The sequence below is a fragment of the Mercenaria mercenaria genome, chromosome 10 (assembly GCF_021730395.1).
Source record: "Mercenaria mercenaria strain notata chromosome 10, MADL_Memer_1, whole genome shotgun sequence".
Lineage (NCBI taxonomy): Eukaryota > Metazoa > Mollusca > Bivalvia > Venerida > Veneridae > Mercenaria > Mercenaria mercenaria.
This window is the reverse complement of record NC_069370.1, coordinates 61,797,775-61,820,863: the sequence shown is the minus strand read 5'-3', so window position 1 is coordinate 61,820,863 and position 23,089 is coordinate 61,797,775. Positions and strand designations below refer to the sequence as shown.

Here is a 23,089-nt window from a genome sequence, read left to right as displayed (position 1 = left end):
CATGACATGATCGGCAGGTATCTTAGAAGTGAACATTATAGCATAACATTCTATACTATTGAGTATATTGATTTTTCTTAATATAGTTAAATTATATCAATTTACTCAAAGATAATAAAATGTTCAATGTAGTAAAGTATAAATAAACCTCAATTATTACTAGATATTGTTGTAGACATAACGTAGAGTGCCTACTTCTGTTAGAAAGGTGCAATATCCCCTGCCTTACTCCCTTCCACAAGCTCATTCATTATCTTTCCTCATATATTATTTCAGAGCCTTTTTAACATCCGGTTTCCTAAATTATGCCACGTGTATATGCTTTCTGTAATTATACAGACAACAATTCCATTCTTCAATTTCTTACACAAAGTTTGTGATATGTTTCAGTTGTAATCTGTATTATTTCATCCTTTTAATTAACTTCACGTGCAGTACAACGTCTTGATGTCACGGTGTTTATGTTGAAAGATGCAGTTGATATCGAGTTTGTGAGTTTGAAATTCAATGTAAAATATAGGTTCTACGTACATATAAAATAAAACAAAACATTAAACAGCTAAATGAACAGACACAATATCTGTTTATATAAATTAGGAGCGATTGTTTATTGATATGTCTTTCTCAGACATCCTCAGTACATTTATACGTCAGACGCAATTATGTTAAACAAAACTTCTGTTTTTTGTAAAGTGTATACAGAAATGGTTCGGGAAATTAATATTTCATGTAGACGGTCCATGGGGTGATGTGAGCTCCTGGTATTTATTGCTGAACTACTTAATGCACATTTTTCTCAGTTCATAACTCTAAAAGGAAAGGAGAAAATGCGTGTTGATGATCTGCACAATTTATCATAGTTACCATGGTTAATTAATGAGATATTTCTGTCTTTTTTGCAGTTGTCACGTGGGTTTTTATTACCTAACTATGCTCTTTGAGAGCTCGTTAAGTGTTATTAAATTGCGGTATTGTACCTACAATATATTCACACAAAAATGGAATTAAGAAATAATGATCTTGGATAGTATTACTGGCAACAAATTTAACTATTGCTTTGACCATTTTAGTGATATCTTTGTAAAATTTATGTGATTTAAACCTTTATCAAATATAGTTTCAAATCATTGATACCTCATGTTATAGATTAAACGTCATCTGTAACAAAATACAATAAAACTTGAATGGATATTACCCATTATATTTTTAGTTGCTTAAATTGCTATTTTAATTTATGTTTATTCAGTTTAGTGTCATTCTATTCCCGCTATGAGAAGTATACACTGAATATTTGAATTATTATTGACACACTATAGTTTTTACTTTAAGTCTTTTTATCCTAAATTAAATTAATCATACAAGGCATGCAGGAGCATTAATTGGCACTTTAATAATGCTGTAGAGATAATTTAAGCACTTAATGTCGGTAATATTAATTCCGTCATCAAAAAATTATTAAAAAAGAAAATCATTACTATCTTGTCTTCTTTTAACAGCAGTGAGTGTAGTTGTATTGATCAAAAATTAGAAATGATCATTTAGAATGTTTTCAATGTGCTTCTTGTCCGTATTGTATTGGCTTTATCTTTCACTTTCCAAGAAGAGATAGACATGTGTTAACAAGTGAAAATGTTTAAGAAATAATATATCGCATCCAGGGATTTGTCGTTGAATAAAATCATTGTTTGGAGTTCAGATGCGAAGGAATAATATATAACAATACGCATCTGAACGACAAACAATTCTTTTATTCAAGAGCAAATCACTAAATGAGATATATTTTTTCGATTCTAACACGTTACCAAGGATATTTAAGTATATCCTTGACGACGTCAATCAAATATTTGCCTGTTTTTCTTTTGTTGGTTTCTTTTCCAACGCGCCGTGATGCCGTTTTACTCTATGACGTAATAATTGTGATGTGTGAACAGTGAATTGTTGTAAAATAACACACAAAGTTCAGCCTTCTTTTTTTTTATTATTATTATATATATATATATATATATATATATAAAGTTCAGCCTTCTTTATTGAATAGGAAAATGAATCAAGTCGTGTTAAAATTAATCGTAATTTAACTAGAACTTGCAAAGGTAACGTAGATTAGTGCTAACTTCCTGCTTGGTGGATCAAGATTGGCGTCTTTTATTTTCATTAAACAATGTCAAACATGATTTATGCTTTTGGAATAGTGATTCATAAATCATGCTGTGTTAAGACAAACATGAAACGAAGCAAAATTATAAGAGACAATCACGTGATCCGTTATCTTTGTGAGATTTATATAACGCAGATATTAATCAAAGACCATGTGTGCATTGGAAACATTTGATTATTGTCGACATGAAGAATAATGTATGGTTATTTGAAGACGCTGTACGATATAGGGAATGAAGCACAAATTGTGAGCGACAGTCTGTTTCGTAAATTGGATTTTAGAGAAATCTGCGTAATGCATTTTGTCCATATATCCGCAGATTTTCATTTTGAACTAATGAGATTCAACATAAATGTTTGCCACACTTCTTATTCTTTACAAACACCCGATGGCAGTAAATATGCCAAGACATACTTCTCCCATTTCAATTTTGCATGTTGCAGTTTTTTCTCTAACTCCCTCAGATCCTTATTTTGTTACTGCTAGATCGCAAGTAAAATCTCTCTAGTTTTGTTTCAATTTGCTCAACAGTCAACAACAGAGGGAAAACCTTTACATCGACAGTTCGGAATTTCTTCATTAACAATGTGCTCGAGGGAGATGACTAACAGCGGAATAGTGGCGACAGTTCACATGCTGCTCTGCTAGCGTCGCTGCTTTGCTATCGTCTCAGAATACTGACTATATTGTTAATGATAAGTGAGAAAATTCAACACTTGGTTTTGGATGTAAGTCTAGCCAGGAGCACATTTATGCTATTCACAAAGAAGGATGATAAATTATCTTGCAGAGAGAAGTGCTGCTGCAAGAACAAATATTCTATGGCATTTTCAAACGCAATTGCCAAATTTATTTCTTTCATAAAACATTTTGCGACATATTGAACTTAATTGATCGGACCAGGCTTTTTCATCAATGATATGGTAGTATTACAGGAGTTCTGAACCAAAAATGTAATGTAATAAACTGAGTCGGCGTCAGTGACACTTCGCATGTTTTAAATCTTAATCAACTTGGTTCCATAGTCTACAATGCTATAAGACAATCCTATGTCACATTTCTGAATCAGAAGGTTCAGTTTCTGCTCTGTCTAATTTGTCTTAGAAATGGAACTGTTGTTCTTGGCCTATGAATTTGAAATTTTATAATATATCCACCAGACTTTTGTTTTGATGTTTTTTTTTTATTTCTTCACAGTTTAAACAAGCATAAGAGAAACATTTAGTATGACACATTAAGATATATTATGCCTGAGACTCAACTACTTAATTATGAAAATATTGTTATAGTGTTTTGTTTTGTTTTGTTTGTTGGGTTTTGTGTTTTTATGCAGATAAAAACTTAGTAAAAACTCATTCATTTTACAAGGTTTTAAATGAAATGAAATATTAATTACGCTTGTAGGCTGTATTCTGTATGTTTGTTAAGTACTGGCATTTTGGTAAATGTTGAAACCATAGTCACAATTCATCCTCACAGGGATCCGAAACCACAAAATAGGATTCCTATCTACCACTGTATCTCCTGTATAAACAGAAAACATTATTGCAAAACATGGTTTTTTCTTCAAAATGTAACAGTATCACATAAATTGGCTTTGTAGAATCAAACACTCATTACATAAAATCATGACAATAGATTAAGGGATGAAATGTTTCAACATTTTGTCGTTAATAAGTGAAACGATGAATGGCTTGGGAAGTTCAAGCGGTTTGTTTATAATTTGAGCCGGGCTTAAAATTTCCCTGAACTTCATCGTGAACAAACTGTATCCAGCAATATGGGCATAATGTGCATAATTATCGTTTGCTCGTAAAAAAGTATCTGTTACAAACAAATTAGAATACGTTTCTACACATTGGATGTACACAAAAGTCTTGTTTCTGATGTGAGATGCAATGTATATCAAACACGTATGTTAAGTGTCGTAATGAAGAAACTGTCTTCCTTTTATAAACGCTAACAATGTATTGAGGAATTAGCAGTTAGTTGGTTTCTGGAATTTCTGATGCATGCAAAGCAACACGTTGTTTTGAGATAATTGACGTTTTCAGCAATCCTTAGTTTATTGCAGATACGTAATAACATACTTGCTACTAATGTTAATTATCTAGAGCATTCAAAGACATTCTTGGCATAGAACGACAGAATGAAGTATATTCAAGGTTTTTGTTGTCTAACAGTATCCCTTAATTCTAACTTTGACATTACGTCAATGGGTTATATAGGATAATTATTTTTTATTTCACGCTATTACCTAGTTTTAACGTCTGTGTCATTAAGGTTAAAAATAGTTAATTAAAAGATGTCTAAATGTACGTAAAATTAAATGAATTTTACACAAAAAAAAAAAAAACAACAACATAAGCATAACACTAATAGTTTAGTTTGTAAACCACTGAATTCAGCATGACAGTAGATGGGTACAGAAAATAAACAGCAAATTTGAAAATATGTGCAAATCACACTTTCGATTCTCGTATACCATTTCTGTAATGCTGTTTTTAGGATTTCTGGATTATGAATTACATCTGGTTTTATCAAAGAAATATGTTTGTAATAGTTTTCATAGTTTAGAACCACTGAATGATAACTACAACATGTACTTTGATCTGTCCAGAACCAAATTAATTGAAAATTCAGTATGTTCTTGTAGATATTTTCTACGTTTTATTAGTCCCCTACTGGTTGAAAACCAGTTTCGGGGACTATAGGAATGCGCTTTTCCGTCATTCTGTCATTCCGTCCGTCCGCAATTTCGTTTCCGGTCCATAACTCTGTCATTCATTAAGGGATTTTTATATTACTTGGCACAAATTATCCCCATGATGAGGCGACGTGTCAGGCGCAAAACTTGGACACCTGGCTCAAAGGTCAAGGGCACACTTGGAAGTCATAGGTCAACAGGTTTTTTTCCTGTCATTTGTCATGTAAACTTTCAGACCCCTAGATCAAGGTCACACTTGGCAGTCAAATGTTAACATGACATGAACAGGGTCTGTTTCGTGTCCTGTCCATAACTGTCATTCATGAAAGGATTTTAATAATACTTAGCACAAATGTTCCCCATGGTGAGACAACTTGTCATGCGCAAAACCCGGACCACTTGCTCAAAGATCATGGTCACAATTGTTGGGTCAAAGGTCAACAGCGTTTTTTTCCTGCCTGTCCAGAACTCTGTTATCCATCAAGGGATTAAAATATTACTTGGCACAAATGTTTCCCATGATGAGACGACGTGTCATGCACAACACCCAGAACCCTAGCTTAAAGGTCAAGGTCACACTTGGAGATCAAAGGTCATTAGGATTGTTTTCCTGTCCGGACTATAACTTTCTCATGCAAAAAGGATTTAAATATCAATTGGCACAAATATTACCCTGGATGAGACAACGTGTCATGCGCAAAACCCGGGCCCTTTGCTGAAAGGCCAAGGTCACACTTGGAAGTCAAAGGCCAAAAGTGCTTTTTTCCTGTCCAGTCTGTAGCTCCTCAATCCTTAAAGGGATTTTAATATTACTTGGCACAAATTTTCACCATCATGAAACAGGGTGCCATGCGCAAGAACAAGGTCAGTAGGTCTAAGGTCAAGATCACACTTAGAGGCCAAAACTCAGATACAAGAATGACTTTGTCTGGGGCATTTCTTCTTCATGCATAGAGGGATTTTGATGTAACTTGGCACAAATGTTTACCACCATGATACTGATTGTCATGCGCAAGAACCAAGTCCCTGGTTCTAAGGTCAAGGTCACACTTAGAGGTCAAATTTCAAATTCAAGACTGACATTGTCCGGAGCATTTCTTCTTCATGCATGGAGGGATTTTGATGTAACTTGGCACAAATGTTCACCATCATGAGTCACCCTTGTTTTTAAGAATTATTTCCTTACTATAAATAGCTTATGTTGTAACTTTTTTTTTATTACTGGACGTAGGGAAAGTCGAGACCACTTTTCTGTGGTACAAATGTACCACTTTTCTGTGGTTCCACATGCATGTTACATCCAATTATTAGATGTATTTTTACCTATCTCTACCTGGTAAAGAGTTTTGTGTGGACTTATATTATATAGATTTTTTGAAGGATTAACTTCCCTTTGTCCCTTTGTTGTTACTATTAGTAACTTATATTATAATGTTTTTATAATTGGCCCAAAAAAATATACATATGAAAATGCAGGTGCTAGTGTAAAGAAATTTGCTGTGACGGCCATATGTTGTGACATTCTGGCACTCTTGTTTATTTTTTCATATTTATATATTTATAGATGTTATTAAATAATCAACAACTGTAGGTTTTTGTATATGCAAATTATATATATATATGGAGTAACTGTAACGTCTAAATGCCATTTATGATGAAATTATTATATAAATATGCTAGACATGAGGGCCTGTAGATATCAAAAGTTGACACTTAGATATAAAAGTCAATATCATGAATAATGGTTTATAGGGTCGAATTGACAATTTGTCTCCGACAATATATACATTTATCTTTCTCTTAAATGTGTATATGTGTAATTTCTCATATGTTTTTAACATTGAATAATCAAAATATATTGAACTGGAAGTTCCGTTGTTTTAGTATTTCTCATTGCACATTCTCCTCTCTCAAGGTATCTCAGTGACAAATATATGTATCTTTCATCGTAGAATTACAATATTCACTGTTCTTTACATAGCATTAATTGAAATACATTACTGTGTAAATAGTAAAATAAGCATGATAGTTATCATACATTAATGAATGTAATAAATTTCCTTCATATATCAAGCTATTTATTTTCTGTTTCAGGAAGAAATAATCGTGCGGAGTTACAAAGTTGTGTTCACCAAATGTAAGGTAAAAGGAATACATTTATAATATATAGCGTTTGTTAACTTGTACTAATCTGAGCCAAGTTTCTGCTACTCTTCTTGTCAATCATCCGAATGCATAGTTGAAATTTAGCTGGAATTAAGTCTGGTCTTTTTAACTATAAAAGTCGCTTGAAACAAGTGAGTAGGCAACTCAGTAGGGACAGTATACACATGAGATTTAATTTATACAAAATGTATAGCTATTCTGCAAGTAAAAATTGATGACTGCTCTTTATACATATTGTATGCTTATTGGTCAATAGACCCTGGGCATTTGTACGTTGCAAAACAGTAAAACTCATATGCCTTCTTTCAAAGGAATTTATATCTAGTACAAATCAGAAAAATATTTTTTGTATTCTTTATATATTAATTAATTAGGCACGAGCCAGTGAGTTTGAAGTCTTATCAGATTTTAAACAAACAGCAGCATTTGTAAACACAATATTTTCCTAGATTCTTAAGATGATATCTGATACCGTAGTAATTTAGCATGTTTTGTACTTGTTTGTTTTCGATTACATGTGTAACCATTCATGTCATAATCAAAAATGAAGTAAATTGTAATCAAAACAAATCAAGTTGCAAACGTAAAACCGTATCATTTGAGAGTTTGAGAGTACTTTCTTCCTTTAAACACAGGTTTTCATCGGCACTTTGATATCTTAAGGAGGTAGGTAACCTTGTTACAAGGGTAAATTCAAATTAGTTGAACCGCAGCATCTTTTCGTATTTCGTGTAATATGAAGTCTTAACTGTAATAATCTCAGTTTCGTTTGTCTCTGTTCCTTTAAGTTCAATTTTTATCCAGGTTTGAAGAACATGACCCTCCAAAGGTATTTCATATTGGAAGAAGAGGGAAAATACGGATATTTAACACTTTTCAGTGTATTTTAGTTTCGTTGATATCCGTAGAAGTCAGCATAATCTATAATTTTACTAGTATGCACGTTAGCTTTCTAATATAAGCTGAAAATGTATATGTCGCGGGGCTCGTGTTTCCATGGTAACGCATTTTCTCTCATTTTTAAACAACTATGTATAAAAATAGGGGTTTTCGACGGCTTCAGTGCCATTCTGTTAATGACCAACATGGAATATTTGGGTAATATTATTAGCAACATACCAAGCACTATACAAGGTACCCTATTTTTCTTAAAGTTTAAAGTAACCATGGCAACAGAGATGTTTAAAATGGCTTATATCTTGCTTTTTGTCGCAATTTCTTATAAAATAATATTGAATAAGATTATCTTTCTATTTGATGTAGCTTTAAAACATATTATTTCTAACGTAAGTTATATTTTCGTGTTATCTGCATTTATTCAAACAAATTTCTAAGCTTAGAATACTTACAGCAGTACCCCTCGTCTGGCATTTTTCATGGAAAAATCGTTCAGCATGCTACTATTATTCTCATGGATATTGTTGAAATGAAAATAAAAAGCCGAAGCTGTGTTTCTTAAATAGATTAGTGTCAACGCTTTTGAATTTTACATTTAGATACATAGGTCACGGGCTTCGTTTCCATGGTAACATCAATTCAATTCAAGAAACCACAATTTTCTACTGAAATTTGAACAATTTTAGATCTTAGTTTTAGTATATAAGTAACAAATTATCAACGGAACCTGAAAAATAGGTATTACAAATCAAACTTCTAGATTTTTTATTTGAAAATGGCCGTAACAAGTAACCTCTCACCCAACTATATTCCAAATAACATTGGTTACCATCATCTATTTTCTTACATTCGGCATAACATTTCAATATAACTACATAAAAGAAGCAAAATATTGATTATTATTCAGAGCAAAAGACTCATAAAAAATATTTCAGCAAATAATGGTTATTTGAAAATAGTTTGAATAAAGAAAATGCACAGAATTACGTACTTTCAAGATAAAAGCTATTAATTTTGCGCGGTAACTGACACGTAACGTCATGACGTCAATGACGCCATTTTAAGGCAACATTGTTTTGAAGCGTTTCTGCGGCAATTTATTCATTATTTCTGCATTATTAAACCATAAAGAGTCAGATCGAAGACAGGTCTATGATTTGTTTTCAGAAGAATGAATATACAAACACATTTAGTTTGTCGTAAACGTCGTCGTAAATCGTCACGTTAGCTTCCGGTTGGACATGCGCACATACAAATATAAAGGTAACCTACCTCCTTAAATATCTTATCTTAAAGCTGCTGATGAAAACGACTTTATGACTATAAAGTAACACATTTATGACTAGGTACTGTATGAACATTTAATTTTCCAAGTTTGCTAATTTAATAGGTTTTTAGTCAGATTAGTCGATATTTTCAAACAAACTTGTGTTAAAATTACTTATTGAAGGCAAATGCTGTATTCCTGAATAACGATATTGAAACTTTTTGCGGTTTTCGCATATTAAATTTTACACTCTTCTTGATCTTTTATATATAATATAATTATTAAGTAGATGAAACAGACAGGCATAATATATATATTTATGTGCAACTTAACCTTTTTTGTCATTCAGAGTCAAAATACTGCGATTTGAATCGGTAAAATCGATCAAGGAAATAATCATCTGACAACCCTCCATTAAACCCAGAGCTAAATCAAGTTAAAACCGATGTATAATATATTGTTGATATATGTATCTTATAATATCGGATGTAAGGATAAAATATGATCACATATTAAAAAAGTTAAAGAGATAAGATTATTTATTGGCATTGTTTTCTCCAACACCGTAACAAAAACGGATACGAAACAATTTGATTGCGTACTTGTTTTGAAACGTTTTGGATATAAATATTTGACGAAGATTGTCTGGGTGGTAGAGAATTGTTATGGCTCAGCTGGTGGTACTAGACTATTTAATGACCACCCTTTCCAGATTGATAACTCCAGATTGGCAATTCGCAAAAAAAAGTGTTTGATCCACAGTGATCATTCGATTACTGCTCAAGGCTCTCATCAATTACTCATACCTATCCTCAATCATTAATGAACTATCGCAACTATTAGTGGATTTTAACATAGCACTTGGCTTAACAGTTATTTCTTTGCTACGAAAGTGATGCTCATTTAATTGTGCACACTGTGTTCGTACAAGGAAACCAAGTGCTCTCATGGAATTAGGTTACAACTATTCTACAAAACAATCTTTAGATTTTGAATGTTGTTCTTGCATGTTTTTCTTAACAAAATAGCTTTCTTGAATTGATGTGTGCCTTTTAAAGATAATAATTATTATAGATTATGTCGTCTATATTCGAGCCTACTTATATTAACTATGGAATTCTGGAGTTTACTATACAGCTTTCCTTCAGTCTGGTTCTTTTTCCGTTTTGAGAATAAGGTAACAAATTACTGAAAATAGTTTACAAGAAAATATTATTATTGTTTTAAAGATAGAACATTTGTTCAAAACAAATATACTATTTTGAATGAAGTACTTCGAAGTGTCTACTTGTTACTTAGAGAAATTTGCTGACAGTTATAACGTCTATAGCTGTTTAATAAATTGTGTGTTGCCCAAATATTTAACGAAATAACCCTGCCACCAAAAATATAATATGGGTTTGATAATTTTTACACTTTCAAAGGAAGCACGTTATCAAGTAGGATGCCGTACTGCGAAATTAGAATTAACCCCCATTGCAAAATGAAGGCCACAAGTATCGGAAAAGTGAGTTTCTGTTTTTGAAATAATGCTTTCAAAGAAAAGATTTGAAATAATAGCAACATAACCGTAATTCATTTATTCCCTTAGTACGGCGAAAAAAGAGAATTTTATAAATATCAACCTCATCAAATTGCATCTATTTCATCGCGGACATAACAGGTGTATATTTTTCGCTAAATTAACCACTTCATTTTCGCATGAATTATTTCAAAACATCTGAATCTGTACGATGTTATATGATATTCTTATCAAACATTTTTCAGATAAAAAGTTTAGTAACAGAACTTTTGACAGAACCATAGGTACCTGTCTTTCAAAAATGTGTACTAAAACCCAACGTGCCGGCATCAGTTTCGATATTACAATAAACTGTTATCTTATTCTTGAATGATATATATGTTTAAATTATCATAAATAAGCAAATAAATCACTAGTAGGCCGTATAGAAATATGTACGACATACTCATTTGAAAGCATTCAACAAGGTAGATGACAGCGATTCCTGACATACATTGGACACTTGCCTAGACCGGTTTCGGTCCTCTCATGTTTTAAATTAGCTTTGCGATGCGGTAGGTACTCTAGACAAGTTGTAATTTGTTTGAATTATCTAAATGCCAACAATTAGAAAGTTGGAAGCCAATGTAATTAAAACTCAGTTTTCGCTGCAGTTCAGCACATATCCTAATTTCCTTTCCTAGCCTAATTTGCTACGTCTGAAATTTAATCGAACTCAATACATCAGAATATCCAAGATAAATGTTATGATAGCAAACGGGATAGATATGATATTCTAATCGAATTGATGTTGAAAAGGCAAAACAATGGTACCGTCAACATACAGATTTACTGACGTTTTTTGTCCTCCGCCTGTTTCGAAGAAAAAATAGGGACATTAAAAATCGACTGCGTCCTACCGTCTGTTCTTCCGTCAATCAGTCCATCTATCCGTTTTTCCGCCCGTCGCACTTTGATAAGTAGTATATTATAGCTTTAACTTGTCATGTTTATGTCACGAGAAAAAAATAGTTTGTTACACTAGAAGCAATGGCCACTTTCCTTTTATCTTAATTCGAATATTTTAATTGATATTTTAAAATCCTGTTGTTTTCTTTTTTACTCTTCTAGCGAAAGACATTTTGTTTTCATTTTGTTCCTTTTATACCTTATGTTTTACATTGTCTGTTATTGTGTAAATGGGGTAGTCATGTACAATCAGTATATGCACTGCTGTAGGGTCATAGTTTGAAATGGTTACGTTCTTTGTAATTGGGATTTTCGATATGATATTTTCTTTGTCTTTTTTTTAAATATTCTTCCAGCGAGATGTATATCTATTTACCTACAGTCTCTATGTTTTATCATGTAACAGTCAATATGTTAGTCGCATTCAAACTATAAGGCGCATTTTGTGATATTTCTATTCATATATTAAATATGCAACGTGTTTTAAATATAAACAAGAAATGTGGAAACTCCACAAAAACCATTTTTCCGCATGTGAGCTATTCTACTTTCTATTTTATCTAGTACGACACAATACGAACACTGTCAATCAGTCTTTTGGATGAAGAGGATTATGAAGATGTCCTATATGTATCTATTTCATTGACTGTTTTACGAATTATTTCATACTTGCCGAACATTAATTAAGTGAATTCCCCTGGGATATTATCATATTAGGGAAGGTAACGATTCGAAACGCGACTGGAATACGAACGCATTCCCAAATGTGTTGATGGGCTTATATTTTCTATTGTTGTCTTCGTAACGCGTCCAATTTGGCGCTTATTATTAACAAAAAGTCGCTGGATATTACAGTTTGGGACAGCTGATCATAAATTACCGACATAACTATCAAAATCTCTGGTGAAATACGAGATTTTTTGAGAAGATTTAACAGAATGTTTTCGTTGATAATTGCGTGTAAATTGATATTTGTTTTATTATACAACGTAACAGAAATACTTTCTATCTGAAAAATGCATTACAAGATACTGTTTCTAAATAATTGACATCAGTGTTTAGGTGTATTAATAGATACGTTACTATATAAATTCGTAGTAACAAAATAGGACTTTCATTAATTTTAAGCATTTTAGCTACGTCAATGTCATCTATTGTGTTTAACCCTACAATATGGAAACACTCGCCAACACTTGAGTGAGAAATACTTATAGAACTAGTTTTTCATTTAACACACAAGTTTTATTCATCGCGCAATTAATGATTAGAAGATTACATTTATTGGTAAAATGAGCTTTTTATTTCAGCAAGAATATATTACTATTACATCACATTATATATAAATTTAAATGAGCCGATTAAAGATAAAAGCAATATATCACTGCTATTTTTGTACAGGCATGATAGCATGATACTCGAAACATACATATGAAGGAACTTTTAATTCCGATACAATTATAGATGTAAAACACACTTGAAATTATTTGAGAAAATAATATGACACACTAATCGCGGTTTCTTTATTTCATTTTTACCCCGATAGTTTGGTGGATGATGCGTAGCTTAGATTAGTTGTCATGCCATATTAGAGTGAGTGAGTGAGTTGGGTTTTACTGCGAATCGACACAAAATGGTCATATATCGCCGAGAAAATCTAGTTGTCATGCCATATTAGAAATCTAAATAGCTATGTTGCACCTCAAAATGGTAGCAACGCATTTTGGTAGTCACTACCAAAATTCGGCCGAGTTTTAGTAGTCACTACCAAAATGCGTTACACTCGACGCAATTTGGTATTACAAAAATGTAGTACCAAATTGCGTTGGATATGTACACATCCAACGCAAAACGGTATTAATAATAATCTCATGATTTACAAAAAAGAATATTTTGTGACGAATCGACAATATTATTTCAAAGAGAGACATGATGGAACTTAGTCTCTCATCCGACCTTGACCTTTTGCCTTTGAAAATATAACGGCTGTAGATTCAGTCAAGCAAGACCATTGGAACACACGTGAGAGAGGTCAATGCAACTCTTAACTTTGACACACATCGAGAGATATTGAAGGAACTTGGCACAACTGTTCGCCACAATTATTTGATGCGTTGTTCTCATGACCCTGGGACAGGTTTCACAAACGCCCATAAGTAAGTATAGACTGTTTAAGATTAAAATTCCGGACATTCACGTGAAAAGGTCACATAAAACGGGTTGTATAACCCCTTTAAAAGTATATGCAAGGTAGACATGCAACCTTTATCCACCAAAAATCTTTAGAATATTTCAATGTTGTTTAATATAGTGAAATACAATTAGATAATCTAACCCGGTAGTGAATTTAATTCCGAGGGTTACCGATTAATTTATTCACAGAGAGTTACCGAGGTTGGTCGAGTAAATATCAGGCACTCTTATTTTTGTATACCGGACATAGCTTTCTCGTATTTTCACCTGGTGCTGGAAAAACTTTTCTTACACCCCGGTGTGTAGGATTGCCGTTGGGCTGAATGCACAAATGTACGCTCCTAAATTGTTACATCTGTTTTAAAAGATGAGGTTCAGTGGCATATTTTGTTAAGAGTCTGTCCATTACTCGACTAAATGTTTGTACCTTGGCCTTGGAAACATGAGCCTTCTTATTATAACTGAATATTCAGGGTAAATACTCAGGAATACGCTCAGAAATCTACATTTTGGTTGTTTTTATACGAAAACTATATCTTAGCAGGGGAACTCCAAACCCCCCCCCCCCCCCCACCCCCCATCATTTTATAAGAGAATTCCCTCCTTTTATCTCTCTCTTTTGTGCGCAATGTAAAAATGAGCACAGCCCCTGATGTAGAAAAAAACTACCAAATTACGTTCCATTCCATGATCCTTAAAACATTATATGTACCCTTGCAACGCATTTTGTCGCTACCAAACCTCGGCCGAATTTTTGGTAGTGACTACCAAAATGCGTAGCTACCATTTTGAGGTGTCACATAGCTATCATCTAGAGGTTTTACAGTGGGTGACATTCCATTTTTATTATGCCTTGGCAGTCACACATTTTCTAAAACCCATGTGCATTTCCTCTGATAATTTGAATTTTGAACACTATTTTTTTTAAATTCATTTAGCTGTTTGACAATACAATATATTTTCCAAATTAAAAATAAATATAGCATTGCCAACTTTTATGCCAATCGCCTGTTTCTGCAGTGTATATTTGAAGCATATTTAATGTTTCGTGGTTAAACACATTGAGATTGCCTAGTACGGGGTCACTATGTTTTAAACATTCGAAGAGAATCGGCATAACAATTTTATTTCTTAAGACATCGTTTGGTTACCTGTTTCCGTAAGCGACTGCAAATAAAGATATTTTGCCACTTGACTATAGCATAAACACTTAATGTGTGTTCAAGTTCCTAATACGTTTCTGAACACCGATATGACAGTTTCTTAGCGGGCAACTAGCTTTAAAGTAGTAAATGAATCATAAAGTTCCTTTAGTATGCATTAGTTTCTTTTAGATATGTAATATCCGGTATTGTTAACAGAATTCATATATTTCGTTTTTCTCATTGAGTGATGTTGTTTTTAGTAAATTTAATAAAATCTGAAAAGTAGATCCCTCGGAAGCACCGAAAACAAGGCAAACAGTGAAAATTGCAGACTCGGTTTGATTGAGTCTGTTCATGAGCAGTAATGGAAAAGGCAACACTGCCCACGCCCCCTAGCACCGGCTTAAGCAGTATTCAAGCCTTGCGAATGTAAATTAGTCGTTTACCGTGTTATCGCACGTATGCCACGTCTATTTGGTTTCCTAGATTATAATTATACTGTTTCTTTCATTGGCGGCACAGATATGATTTTATACTTTACTTTACTTGATCTCAAAAGATAGTCGCTACGGTATACATATGCGAGTTCCAAATAAAATAAAATTTCTACAGATGAGGATTCTCGATTACTGTCATAATAATACAAATTATTTTTAATGGTTGCTCTTTTCTCTGACAGCATGAATAACTATTGGATTGCTTACTTTTTAAAAGTTTCAGGTATTAATATTTAATGAAGATTCTCCAGATATTAGGCTATTTCTGAGTTTTATTACGCCAGATTTTTGTGTTCACCCTTTCCGGACTAATAATTCCAGGAATGTGTATTGGTAATTTATGTTTTCAGATATTAACTAGAAACCCCATGTGGTTCACAGTTGTCACCTCATTGTTGTACATAACCCGCATCTATTACCAACATCTATCCTGAATAATGAATGAGTCATAACATATAAGACCGGATTCTTATATGTCGTCTGATTGTCTTTCTTGTCCACGTGACGTGATAAATTTAATTATTGTCCTTTCCTCGTGAAGTGATATTCTTCAAGACATTGTAAACTGTTTTCATAAAAATGAAATAAAAGGCTGTTATGTAACACAACTGCAAACATGAAGTTCGAAAATACACAAAAGAATCTTAAAATTGCGAAAGTAACCTTTTATGATTTTGTTAACTTGTTAACAATTTATTCTTTTAACATTCCTAAACTAGTACTATAAATATATTCTAGAATATTACATAAAATTGATTCAGCCATATATTACAAGTTAAGGCATACCAAAAGTTCCTTCTATGCACATCTATATAAATATATAATGATCATCTTGTAAAATTTTGGTTGCAATGTAGGGATAACGCATGTTTTTTTTCATGTTATAACATCTGCAGAATCCCGAGGGAATGGTTGGTACCAACATTTTCCCGAGGGATTCTGAAGACGTTACAACACGAAAAGAACATGCGCTAACGCTAAAAATCAGGTAAATAAATATATACTCTTCAACGTCGTTAAATTTCCATGGAATGCGCGGTAAAGTCTACGTTGTTTTTTCACGTTGACGTCATTTCATTTTGAATTATCCGTTTTGGGGCCGTAATGCGTTTACGCTCTGCCACGGAACGTGCATATATAAAAAGGTGTTATAACAGCACGCGAGCGCGAGAATCTCTCTGTTAACACACGTTTTCTCTCCTGTTAAAACACCCCCGAAAAGTGACAATAACAGCAGTTTTATGCTAGAATGTCTGTTTTATACTGCCAAAAAAATGTCAAGTATGTATTTACGCTAGTTATTATTTAACATAAATTGTTAAATACAACAACAAATTAAACCTGTTACCACTTTCAGTTGAGTAAATACGGCAAAAAGACATTGACCCGGTCAATCCGTTATGATTCGATGCGTGAATTTGTTACACATAATTAGAGGGTCGCAATGGGGTTTGTTTTCACATATTAACCATGCATTTGAAGATAACGGTAATATTTAGTTGTTTACATGTAAATTCGTTTGTACATATGTTATGTTCTTCAAGAATGGAGGAAATAAAAGAATCAGTCAACCATCCTCGGGTTTAGTAATATGTAATCCATGGACGCGTTCAGTCAGAGAGTCGCTTCAATTAGGAAAGAATAGTTTTAACGTCAGAGGTTACTTCTAAGGTCACGGAGTTTGACTGGCCAGCTTGTAATGACAACAGCTTTCGATATCAGTAGCTCAGTCAAGTGTAACTTACCAAACTATGATATTCCTTCTCAAGAGAAGGAATAATAATATTATAATACTGAGTTTGTAAGTTTCGTGCCTGAAGATTTTAAATTTGAGACTTAATAAATAGGAGAATGATTCCTGTGATGTTGTACTACAGTCTTGTATATCTACCCGTTCTACCCGTTCTGCTTTGCTTTAAAAATGTATAGAATATGCTAACAAGCTAAAACAGCAGTTGTTACACTACATTGAAATTGATTTTACACACCATAATAAGAAATGCCATTATTATGTACATTAGTTGTTGACGACACCATTTTGTCTTACTAAAAGTCTTAAGACTTCCTCGGACTGCTTTTCTGTGTATCTTTGCATATGTATATCAGGGTCCTATCGTGTCCGAGCTCAAACGTTGAATTGCATGATAAAACACAGGACTCTAAATTGTTAAAATCTTGATCAATTTTCAAAACTTACTTGACATCTGTAATGTATTGATTTTTGTTGTTGTTGTCTTTTGCTGGGTTTAACGTCGCACCGACATTATACATCATACGGCGACTTTTCAACTTTGATGGTGGGGGAAGACACCAGGTGCTCCTCCATGCATTATTTCATCATGGGCGGGCACCTTGGTAGAACCGTCGACCTTCCGTAAGCCAGCTGGAAGGCCTCCTCGCATGAAGAATTCAACGCCCTTGGTGAGGCGCGAACCCACATTGGTAAGGGGCAAGTAATTTAAAGTCAGCGTCATTAACCACTCGCCTACGGATACCACTTCAACAAAACATCTTAACGTACGTTTATAAATTGCATCGTTCGATCGAATACGAATTTTTATCAGATATTTTGACAGCTTTGTTCTTAGTGTTACAGAGGCTGCACATTTCAACAGGAAAGTTTTGAAATTGTGATAGACAACTATTAAATCATATATACATAATCAAATTGCAATGCTGTTACATTTTGACAGTTTGATATTTTTTCAGTGTCTGGTTTATAGTAGCGGGTATACATATCTTAGCATTAGGGCATTTCGAAATTTTCCACAATACTAAAACATTGTGTTTGATCTATGTAAGGAATTACAGATTGCTAACAATAATAAAATCCATTAATCAAATTATACGATTATTCTTAAAATATATACAAGGTATATACAGTAGTGAGACCGGAGAAGCTGTGAGATAGATAAAATAGATCTTGATTGAAACTTTCAGAATCGATACGAATTGTTTGAAATTTTATCATGTTTTAAAGACACATCTGACAGTTTCCTATATGTAAGTAGGCAAAAAGTTTCCTACGGACAGAATTTCTTTAAACTTTGTGTGCTGACTGAGAATCAAGTTTAAACTGGAAATATGTATTAAAATCATAGGTACCGGTGCTTGATCTTGAATTATCTGCCCTTGAATATCAGAAAATATTTAAAAAAATCTAATTTTCAAGGGCAGATAAATCAAGATTAAGGCAAGGAAACTGTGCACTTTAATCTATATTTCTGTTTTAGTAAGCATTTGCATTCAGTATACAAAGCTGAAAGAAATTCGGTCCATGGGAAAGACCAGGACTTTGAGGTATCATTTTGTCATGTTCACAGTCAAGGACATTTGCCACAGTGTCTATATTGAATTTCTTCCTTAAACTGTGTTTACTGACAGAGAATCAATTCAAAAACAGAAGTATAAAATAAAGCAAATCATAGGTACCCAGCTTTGGTCAGGAGTTGTCTGCCCTTGAAAGTCGGAAAATACTGAAAAATCTATTTTCAAGTGCAGATAATTCAAGAAGAAGCACCGGTACCTAGGATTTTTAATACTTATTTCCGTTTGAAACTTGATTCTTAGTCAGTACACAAAGTTTAAAGAAATTCTGTTCGTAGGACACTTTTTGCTATACATATAGGAAACTGTCAGATGTGTCTTTAAGCATTAAGTCAGTTTTTAACTTACTTACACTTTAATATATCGTAAAACTGCTTTTTATACTAATTGTAGTAAATATCAGTATATAAAATAAAGTGACCAAATGGAAAAATACACGTCATGCCCATACCTATCTAGATTTTTAAGCTCTTTGCTAAAATTCTCAATATCGCCGCCATAGTGGAACGTTGATCTTTTTTACCACTTTCAACAAAATCTTTGAGAAAATCGATCGCAAAGTTTAATATGAGCTTTTTCCCCCAACATATATAATATCAGTATGTTCGTTTTTGTAGGTTCTGACCTGTTACGATTATTTTAAAAATATTTAATAATATATTCTGCAGTTTTCAATTTTTACTTTGGAGATAAAGCAATTTTGAAAAGAAAATGCTAAATGTTTACTGCTTTGTCGGAAGATTTAATAGTAAAGCAACATCTCTTTTCATTGAAGTAAGTACAGCACTTTCTTACATACCAATCGCATGATGCTGATTTTGGTATATATTGTAACATCCTTCCACTTATTACAGGTGCAGAAGGGTAACTGTACAGTCGGAAATGAGGTTTTGGTGTTGGAACTTTTTTCCTGTATGCCATATTCAACAATTAATAGTAAAACTCAAATCAAACAAACAACTTTCTTATTGCACAATTTTTCTGACTAGTGTATTAAACAATGGGCGGGCACATATTACATCCTTAACCGGGAAGGGCAATAGTGCCACTTTTGTTTCATAATCTGCAGTGAAACGTCATACTTTTTTAATCAGGAATTACACTATATGAACAAAGAGAAACTATCAAGGAATTTGTTTTTATCCAGGTTAAATACAATAATAAGTGCATGAAACCACTAGATGCATTTCGGTATGCGTCATTTTCAGCATCAAAGCATCTTTCACCTCGGGATGTAAGATGAAGTTAAATCACAGGAAACCCAAATTTGGTATGCAGGAATGATCAGTACCCCAGCATTAGTTTTACCCCTCATGTGTTCAAAGTCCTGGCGATGCTGCCTTTATCCAAGAAGGGGCAAACAGCAGCATTGCGTTAAATATTCCTGAATGACATTACAATTTATGTTAAAGTGTTCTTTTTGGATAAACAGAATGATAAACAAGAAATATCTTTAAAAATGATGGTCGGCGAATTGTAATAAGGAAATAATTTTATGAATTTTTCATCTAACATTCATCTTTCATCTAACATTTTTTAAATTGCAAAACTAAACACCGCACTTTAACAATTTAAATGGTTCTCTTTTAATTTTTCGCAAAGGTTTCGTAGGATTGCAATTTTGTTTCGTTTATTCTTAGACGAATAATTCAGCAGTAGTTTGATGAAGATTCATGAAGCGGTTCATGAGAAGAGGTCATTAAACGTATTTATATGTTTAGCTAAATTGGTCCCTATCCCCATTTGTAACAAAATAGCAGGATATCTTACGATATTGTTACACATCGAGCTTGATGAAAATCCATTACATTTTAGTGGTTAATGCGAAGAAAGGCATATCTACTTTTAGCTATAGTGGTCCCTAATAGGGCCCAAGTTCCTATATAAATAAATTTGGAAGAGGACCTTATAATGATGCTCCAGACCAAGTATGAACAAGATCCACCAAGCTGTTCATGAGACGCTGTATAAAGGCATTTCTAGTTTTAGCTCTAGCAGCCCGTAAAAGGGGTCAAATGTCCCAGCTGAACAAAGTTGGCTGCGGGCCTAATAAAGATGCTACAAATCAAGTTTGATTAGAATACATGAGAAAAAATCAATTAAAGGATTTATTTATTTTTTTTTATTTATTTCTAAAATAGGCCAACTGATCCTGCTTTAACAAATGCATATCCGCTATTCATGAATTTGTGGACAATGACGTCACACCTATAAAAAAGTGAAGGTCAAGCAAAACATACAATTGTAATTATTTCAATATTTCTGTTTCATAAGCAAAGTTTGACCTAGTCATATCACATAGATAAACTGTATGCAGCGTACCTTCATTTCAGTGTAATGAGATTCAGTCATTATATAGCATATACATAATAAAACAAATTTCAACTGAGTTCAATATTTGCATACCATACTAAAGAAAAATATTCATATATAATAAATCAGTTAAATAATTTATAACAAATATATAAAAGCAAACAAGTACTCATTTTAATATGCAATCTGAATAAGTCACAAAAGCAAGAAACCTTTTCATATACAGACGACAATTGTATCAAGGGAAATCTTTTAAAAAGCACTTCTCTACATAAAAGACTCTTATCACACCCTTATTCATGTGATACGCAGACCGTATTCAGCTCTTTCTTTAATTTGATATATGTTGGTATTTGAACAGGTTTTTATCATACTTATTAAACCTACTTATCATTTTGAGATATATCAATATTCTTGCTAAATATACTTAGCCAAAGTTAGCTTTAAAACTGTGAACAGCGTCGTTTAGGATAAACGCTTTGTCTACATTTCACTCAGCGTAGCACAATCAACAGAGTGAAAGAAATTGACATTCTCGTCCAATCAGGCAGAGTTTTGCATAAATCTTCCATTTTGATAAATTATCTATAATGCGTTATCAAGTAGTTTGATTTGCAAACTGAAGTCACGTGGCATAGGTAACGAATTCCTTCTTAGACGGCGTTCGCCGAAAAAATGTCACTAGTGGATGTTATCCAACTTTTTCTATGACGTTTACGAAATCATAAAACACGTGGAGTTCTAGTCTGGTTCCAATGCCGTGAACCAAGCATCACTTACTTGTTAGCTTAAAAAGGCATTTCATATCAATGTATTAATGCATTCATATATTCAGTTAATGAGTATAAAAACGAAACTGCAGAATGTCAAAGGAACATTTATCAAATAAATGCATGGCAATAAATGAAACGAATATTATTCCTGAAGATTTATATGACAAGATAAGAATTCATGGATACGACTTATTGCTGTGATTTAGTATCAGGGATAGGAGAAAAATATTCAAAACTCCTTTTCATATGGTTTTATATAACGTAATTGACTTTTATGTAACTAGATAGGGTAAAGGATTATACTTTGGCAAATCTTTTCGACATAAAATGTCAGTTCTGAGTTATTCTGAACCTCCGCAAAGACACTCATACTGGTTAAAAATTCAGAAACCTCTAATTCTAGAAAATCGCCCTGGGTATTCAACTTGCAAAGTGTGAAAGACTCACATTTAGTAAAAGACTCGGACCGAAAATATTTCCTTTGGTTTTCGATCTTACTATAATGTTAAGCTATACGTTAACGTGCTGATGAAATTGTCAGAAAAATAATCATTTTTATTTTTTATTTCGTACATACAAAAAGATGTTCAAGTTATAGTAAAATTAGTAAACAGAGAAATTAAAAACTCGAGCACACTGCTGTCGCCATTGCTAAAGATTTTAGTATGCAAATACAGAGCGCATATACGATAGCAGTTTCATAGTTGAGTAGCTCCTTGCTATGCCACGACGTTCCAATGTCCTTTACCAGCAAACTTTACTACACAAGCTAAAATATGATAAAGCTATGCGGACATTTTAGTTAAATTAGATACGTTATACAAACATTAAATTTGTGGTAGGTCTCAATGCAAATCATTATTACAATATTTTAAGACAGATATTCACGAGGAAAAACATTTTAGATGGGTATAGACGAAGACTTAACAGTACCCTCACAATACTTCAGACCGTGTGTGTTGTTAACAAAATAAAAGAATATCGAGTGCCTAGATATCAAGGTACTGAATTCAAATTAATTCATACTCCACTCAGCACGGAAAGGGAATATATGGGCTAGATTAACAGAATGTATTGCCTGCGTACATTGATCATTAAGATGAGCCTAGTGACCGAATGAATAGAAAGTACTTCCAAAGTTAGTCCGTTTCAATAGGGTAAATAAATAAACGAAAAATA

At 33.0% G+C, this 23,089-nt stretch overlaps 1 protein-coding gene across 1 annotated transcript in view; it reads left to right on the top strand.

Annotated features, from left to right (window-relative positions):
* LOC123561409 (dopamine D2-like receptor) overlaps positions 1–23,089 on the top strand; it is a 328,698-nt gene that overhangs the window by 172,042 nt on the left and 133,567 nt on the right. Inside the window, exon 3 of the mRNA XM_045353759.2 lies at positions 6,960–7,007. The gene's annotated coding sequence lies outside the window, so the exon portion shown is untranslated. The remainder of the gene's footprint in view (positions 1–6,959; positions 7,008–23,089) is intronic.